The sequence below is a fragment of the Alosa sapidissima genome, chromosome 12, assembly GCF_018492685.1.
Source record: "Alosa sapidissima isolate fAloSap1 chromosome 12, fAloSap1.pri, whole genome shotgun sequence".
NCBI lineage: Eukaryota > Metazoa > Chordata > Actinopteri > Clupeiformes > Clupeidae > Alosa > Alosa sapidissima.
In genome coordinates this window covers 29,778,212-29,785,955 of record NC_055968.1, presented here as the reverse complement: position 1 = coordinate 29,785,955, position 7,744 = coordinate 29,778,212, and the positions used below count along the sequence as shown (strand labels likewise).

Here is a 7,744-nt window from a genome sequence, read left to right as displayed (position 1 = left end):
TTTCTAGAAACACCAAATCCAAGAACAATGGAGCAAACTACCAAGGTTGCGACGCAAGTTAGCAAACAACGCTTTCGAGAAACGAGGTCCATTATGCAGATCCGTGTCGGACGTTGTGGTAGGTGTGGCCCAGTTCCGTCCCAGTGTATTTTTGCTATCTGGGTTCTTGCTATTTCTATTAATTCAAGTATTGCCTTGCTTTTTGATAAGCTAGTATTATAATCTTCACAGAGTCTTAGAATCAGCACAGTGATAAATCGTGTAGTGGCTAAAGCAGGTGACTTGTTATCCCAGCGTTGTAGGTTCGATTTTCTTATGATGTGAGATTGTCCTCTTGCTTCTCCCTACCTGCAGGTGAACTAGTGTGACACGTAGATTCAATTGTTTTTGACTGATGTCTTGTACCTTATACCTTACTCAGAGGTGAAAAGAAGAGATAGGATGCGAACTCCGGCCGAGCGCGCAGAGCACTGACCCGCTGCTGTTAAGCCACGAAACAGTTGATAAAATTTGCGATACCCAGAAATTTGTCCAGGCTATATACGGTGTTTGAACGCCGGAGGTAGCGACTTGCGACACTGGTACGTTGCTTTCTGGAAACAGGTGTAACAATGTCGTTGTTTGGTCGCAAGTTGCGTCGTACCACGGTGGTTGAGCAACGTCGTTGCGTCGTTGAAAAGTCTGTCTTCAATAGAGAGCCTGATTTTGTTGGAATCTTTGGTTGTGTCAAAGATTGTGCTTCCCAGTGTGCATTCATACGGGGTGAGAATGTCAGGGACAGGGAAAAGTCTGTGCTCAGACGTCGACCCATACATCTCTTTGACATGAAGTCTGTTGACATGGGCTGAAGAAGGAAGGGCGTTTGTACTCAAGGACAATGATGCGGTAATGATGCTACAGGCTTGAGGTGAGGGTGATGCAAAGCCATCTCAGGAGTTGGTATCTCAGCTAGATCGCTTGGAATGTTGTTGCACTCAATTAGCGTAGGCAATGTGACTGTCGTAGCTCCATCAAGTGACTCCACTACAAACCCTGTGGCTCTTCTCCCCGTCATCTCTGTTGTTCCGGCACACGTACAGAGTGTGAAAGGTGAGTCTGACCCCTCTATGCTGTACATATCAAAGTCAAACCTGGCAAGAGACCTGTTACTTTGGTCATCAAGCACAGCATAAGCTCTTGTCACTCTTTCTGGGTGAGCTTTCAGTAAAACCTTCACTAAGCAGATCTTGGAGCAGGACCTTGCACTCTGGCCCTCCCCGCAGACCTCGGTGCACTTTGAAGTGACAGCTACCTTAGGCGTTTCTTCTGTTCCCTCCCCGCCATACCCAAGAAATATCAGCGGCGGCCCTGGATGAAGCGCAGAGGCGTGATGCTCGCTCTCACACTCTCTACACTTGATGGCTGCTTTGCAGTACTTGGTCATGTGGCTGGTTGAGGAGCAACACCGAAAACAGACCCCGTTGTCCTTTAGAAAAGTCTTAAGGCCCATTCACACCAACAACGATAACGATAGCTATAAATAAATATCGTTCTCGTTAATATGAATGAAGACGTTCACACATAAACTATAACGGTAACGACATGAAGAACAATATCGTTGGGGATCACTTTCAGAGCGATTTTCAGAACGATAAAAAGCTAATAGCCAATCAGAACCCAATGAATTTTAACGTCACATTCATTAACACAAGGAGAGACTTTGTTTATCGTTGTTCAGTGTGAACGCTTTTATCATTATGGTTATAGTTATCGTTATCGTTCTTGGTGTGAATGGGCCTTTACGCTCCTCAATGGTTTAGCAGCGGTACCCTCAGCTGCGCTTGAGGGGATGCGGCTTATTGTGAAGAGGGCACTGATTCTCAATGTCACTGGCTTTGTTACTTGAAGCTTGTTGCTTCTCCTCCTGTGATACATCTGTCTTGTGAGCTGACACTAAGCTCCTGTATGGTCTCTTCACAGTAGCGTCTGACTTGCAGCTTGAAACCTGGGTCGTTGCGTGCTTGTGCCTCTTTGCAGATAAAATCTCAGAAGAATGAGAAGGGAGGAAAGGTTAAGCCATGGTCGGCCTTGTACTTGAAGCCTTGATAGAGCCACTTTTCTTGGAGGTGTGCCAATTGTGTGTGTCCTTGGTGTGACAATTTATCTACAATTGGTGAAATACCGCGTGCAGTGTCCAGATAGCTTAGGCCGGGGAGATCACTAAGCTCTCGCAGCTTTACTGGTTCTTTGCTGCTAAACTTTGGGAAGTTTGAGAGTCTGTCAAAGAGTGACTTTTCTATTATCTCTGGCGACCCAAAGCATTCTTCTAAACGCTCCCAAGCCTTTCTTAATCCAGTAGAGGAATGACCGACATGCACTGCTCTTATTCTTCTTAAGTGTTTTGCAAATTCCTGCCCTAACCACTTGTTGGTTGTTTATGCAAAGAGCGAGCCAACAACGCCATCTTCTTCGTCAGACATGAGGTCTACGGTGGCGGACTTCCAGAGTTCCACCTCGTCATCTGCTAGCACACTCTGTCTCGATTCCAGCAGCTGTAAAAAAAACAATGAATCAGTACTGTGCGATGCGATGCACTGCGTATGGACACAACACATCTATCAATGCACCTGAAAAATAGTCACCAAATAAAGTCTTACCCTCTTTCTTCTCGCTCGACTCCGAGCTGAACTCTTCGCAGCTTCCGCCCGCAATGAGTTTTCTGGCTGGGTATATCTAAAGCTCCTGCATACCGTCTCGTAATATGTCTTACAGGCGGCTGGAAAACAATTAAATGAGAGTGGTATGAATAAAAATCAAACGCAAGTCACAGTAACATTAAACAAGGAAGGAGAAACAGTAAAAACAAGTCACTTACACACAATGTCGTCTTTATCAACATCGTGTAAATCTGGACTTCCAGATATTGCTCCGAGCAAATAGGAGGTCACCGCCTCATTATGAGGCGAGATTAATCTGTGAAAACAAAATGTACAGTTATGATCGGTATCTATCCTATGGTCTCTATACGTATCCATTTCCTTATAGCCTACAGCAGAATGAAAGCATATTCTTTAAATCTTACCCTTGCTCCGGTTCGTAGCGCCTGCAATTTTTCTCCGAGTTGTGAAGACGGCGTACTGCTTCCTGTAAATGACGACACAAAAAAATACACTTTAATAAAGCTGGTTCTGCTCACTTGTTCTTTTGCAAGGCTACTAGGCTACTCTTAGCTTTGGTTTTAGGCTAGGGTACTTTTAGCTTAGCTAGCAGTCATCGAACATATTCTTACCGCAAGCTTGGGATTGTGCACCAGTCTTCTCTTCTTAAAGTTTGTCTCTCCCGCACAGTTTTTCGACTCCAGAGCAGCCAACCGGTCCTCTATGGACAGCAACCTAGAGTTTACCTAATTGCTTGAATGACTTGCAGACAGCTCCGAGCAAAGAGGAGGTCCCGACCCCATTAAGAGGCAAAGTTAGTCTGTGAAAACAAAATGTACAGTTAAGATCTGTATCTATCAACGTAGCCTATCTATTTCCTTATAGCCTACAGCAGAATGAAAGCGTAGTATTCTTTAAATCTTACCATTACTCCGGTAGCGCCTATGTGTCTCCGAGTGAACCCTGGTAGGCTACGGCTGGCTCTGATTTTCCGAAAGCAGATGTCCATTCTCCTGGCGAGACAAGTAACCACTCATCTGGCACTAGATCCAATGCTCTCCATTCTTCCAAGCAAAAAGGGAAGTGCTCATTTAAACTAAACTAGACTAGACTAGACTTAGTCTAGACTAAGGGTCTTGTTGAATATTCACTGATTTTATGCAAATATCACCAGTTAAACTGCTCACCATCTAAACTGGAACACCGGGTCATTTACCCCCCTCCCCCACCTCCCACCAACATTCTAAATCAATTGTATGCACCATATTGCTATGTAGCATAGTAATGTTATACACCATTTCAAAGCTTTGACTTGGGAATCCAAAAATGCCAATTTTTTTGATGTACAATCTGTATAGTGCTGTACATTTTCAGATTAATCTTATTATGTCTCAATTAAATTTGATCCAAAATGCCCCCCTCCCCCTCCTCCGCTTTTGGTGCTACTCTGACTTCTGGCTGCAGTGTAGCTGCAGCACCATATGTAGATGCAACATATTGGGTACTGAAATATTCACAAGAATCTATAGAAATTGAATCTTCATGTTGTATTATCCAATATTAGTTGTACAGATGTGTATTATCCAATATTAGTTGTACAGATGTATAGTTTATCTTATACACAACCATTGAACAAACAAAGTAAATGCAAAAATAGAGACTTTTTCCATATTTTGTGTAGTCAGTCTATATCAGAACACATGACATACAATCTAAATAGTCCACAAGAAACCTCAAAGTGATACCTTTCATTTGAGACCAGGATTATGCTTCTACACCAAGAGGTTGCCACACAGTAAGCCTTTTATTGTCAGTGTGCATTTTGGGAACCCAAAAGTCCTATGGGCATGAGCATACCTTGGCAAATAATGGTGCAAAGCAGTCATTTTTTATTCTATATTGATCTACTTTTGCACACAGCTTCACAAGACCTGGTGCTAGGGCTCAGTTGTGTTTCTAAGTCATCTCAAGTGACCTAGAGGGCTGAAATGGTGGTCAGTTCAAAGATATTTGTTATCCGGCAGAAATATAAAACAGTATTCTAGCCTCTGTGCCAGTACTTCCCACAGCTAATCTTGTTGTCAAAGAAACTACAGTGTCTAAGCTTTCCAAAGACGTCAGGCATTTGATTATAGGCCAAAGTATGTAGGAGCAATGATCTCCTAAGTAGATGATATACAATGCCGGGCAAAATACTCAAAATGGGCCGTATGGAAATTCGTGACTGATTTCCTATTTTAAAATAATCCACAAGGTTGCACTAAAATACAATGTATAAAATTTATGCCATGACAAATTTAGTAAAAATGAGTTCACATTTTCTATTTGTGTGAATGGCTAAAATGTGTTTGATATGTCAGAGATCACAGAATGAGAGACCAAAATATCAATAGCTTACAATAGTTAAATAGTGAACAAAAGCATTCAGTATTACATTTTTTCTCAGTCGCTTTGGTGCTTTTCTCAGCACCAAATTATTTACTATTAGTTAAACCTCCACAACATTTAGTCATGTGTGGGTCCGTGTAACGCTTTGCAGTGCTTTGTTGTATTTGCTCCATCCATCTGATCCAAATAAAAAATGTGTTCAATAATCCAATTTTCATTTTTTTTTAACTGGTCAGCAAATAGATCTTTGCTGCTATTTTCTACATTTGTCATTAGTCACACAAGATAAAGAAAAAAACAGAAACTGGATTGAAAACAAAAGTAAAATTCAGTAAATATTAGATTTTTGCCTTTATTACCGTTTTTGTTGGGCTGAACCATAAGCATAGCGGGGGGGGGGGGGGGTGACCTTATACATATAACAGAGCGCGCGGTGTTGGTGATCACATTTTATCAGCGGATGTAGAGAGGGCTATCAAACACAGTTCAGCTGGCATCAAGGTGCCAAGCGATTGATAATGTCAGCTCGAGACCAGAACTTCAGATGCAGAGGGAGACATTGTTGCGTCCTGACACTTATGAGTAGGCTAGACTACGTGTTCTACTCATGTCTCATAGGTAGAGAATAGCTGTTCTGGGAGGCTTTGGAGACCTACATGAGCATTACCAATGGACTTGAGCCGTAGTAGCCTACAGGCCAATGTAGGCCATTTGCTGTTTAAATGAATGGATAAACTGATAAATTATTCACTGTTGTGTCTTTGTTTAATGAACCTAGTCTAGTGTAAAGTGTTAAATAAGCAAAAACGGCAAACATGTCAAACAGTTCTTGGGGTAGCCTATAGGCCTGTATAGCCTAAAATATTGTAAAGGAATTGTTTGCTATGGTAGGCTATGGCATGGCCATGGTATTCAAATATAGGCCTACTGTTCAACATAGGTTGAAAGTTACGTCCCATCTCCCAAAAATCAGCGAAGTTTTATTTATTAATCTCTAAAGTAATGAGTAAAAATCACGAACAACTTCAGGCGGCGCTCTCGTCCACCAGCTAGATGGTGTTCTCCCCCCGGTGCTCGTGGTTCAGTCCAACCACAAGCGCAAAAAAGGAAAATTAGAAAATTGACGCATTATTTCAATTTTTAACTTCTGAACAGAAAACCATAACTGTGCTCAATTGAAAATCAAAATAAGCATCAATAACCCCTTTACTGTGCCGTCCTAAAGAATAGATAACAGATTTTAAAGCCTATTTTTATATTTTTTCATGTGAATTCTGAAAATAGAACACAGCACTGCAAAGCGTTACACGGACCATTTGTGCACATCATAGTAGCAATTTCTCCTTCCTCTGAACAAATTGCAAATGCTTTTGAACATGTATCAGTTGCTTTGTCATGTCAGTCAAAATTAACTATACTTATGGATGCTGAATAGTCGTTATCAATAAAACTAATAGTCTTCATTTCATTGCTTGAGTCATTACATACAAAATTGGTGAACTAGTTATCAAATTCTGTCACAATGCTGAATTGCAAAGAGCATCAGTAAAACTGTGAAACGTACATATTCAGTGTCTTGTACTCACTTACTCCCCTAACTACAGCAATTTGTAACTTTACTGTAGCTTTCAAATGGCTGTACAAGTACTGTATAGTGCTGTCTTGAGCATTTTCAGGTAGTCACCGAGTTCTGACCTTTTTTTGCATGGGAAAACACTGAGAGCATAAAGTGTCGTAATGAAAACATGACAAAGCCATTTGACTATCTTGTTCATAAACGATGGTGTCAAGACTTCTCATTTTGATGACACTGGCAGTTTCATTGACATAAATACTTGCTTTTGAGGAATGGACTATTCATTTTTAGCAAGTGACATGCTTTTGCAGGTTTTCCACTAGGTTTTGCAGTTTGCACTAATTGTTTTGAAAAATGCACTTACTGCTTCGCAAATGTTAATAGTGATGTGAGAAAAGCACCAAAGCGACTGAGAAAAACTGTAATTTACAGAGGGTACGCAACTTTTGAGTGCACTTCACTGAAAGCAGTTCAAATTTATGCAAGTTGTGTGCATGTCACCATTTAGCATTTTGAGAGAGGGTGTGCACACTGGGCAGCAGCACTTCCATAAAGCAATTAGAATTTGCACAATTTTTGAAAGCAACACCTTGCCTTGTTTGTGAACATTATTCAGTAAGACAAAGCAAAGATCATTTTCTGTAAGAAATGCCTTGCACAGCACAACCCGGTACAGCGTCTGGAGTAGGTGCCTAATAGGCTAACTAATGTTTTAAACAACGTCATTAATTAAATAATAAAAAAGAATGCATGAAAGGGATAGTATCAATAACAGTGTCCATGAAAACATTTCAACGCAGCAATGCAAAAGTAATGTAACTAGTTACTTTCCATAGAGAGTAAAGAAGTAATGTAAGGCAGTGGTTCTTAAACTGGGGGTCGCCCAAAATATTGGAGGGGTCGTGAAATGATTTGCAGTCTGGATTAAGGACCTTTTTCTAAAGGTTTTTAGTCAAAGGCTGCCATTGACATAATGCCTTTGGTGTTGACATAGCCTACCTATGAGAGAAAACATTTCCTGCCTCTGCTTCCAATGCCCATCTCGCAATATTTCAAAACCAAATTCCGCTGGTTAGAGAGAAGGGGGTTGCGAAACTTGGCCCATGTCTTTTGGGGGCTCACCAGACAAAAAAATTGAAGAACC

General features: G+C 41.3%; 1 long non-coding RNA gene across 1 annotated transcript; it reads right to left on the bottom strand.

The window, feature by feature from the left end:
- Positions 1–2,479: 2,479 nt before the first annotated feature.
- LOC121678053 lies at positions 2,480–3,502 on the bottom strand. The gene is made up of 5 exons (XR_006021144.1): positions 3,269–3,502; positions 3,062–3,123; positions 2,855–2,952; positions 2,637–2,755; positions 2,480–2,531 (listed from the first exon to the last, which is right to left on the bottom strand). It is a non-coding gene; the product is annotated as an uncharacterized LOC121678053 (long non-coding RNA).
- Positions 3,503–7,744: the final 4,242 nt, after the last annotated feature.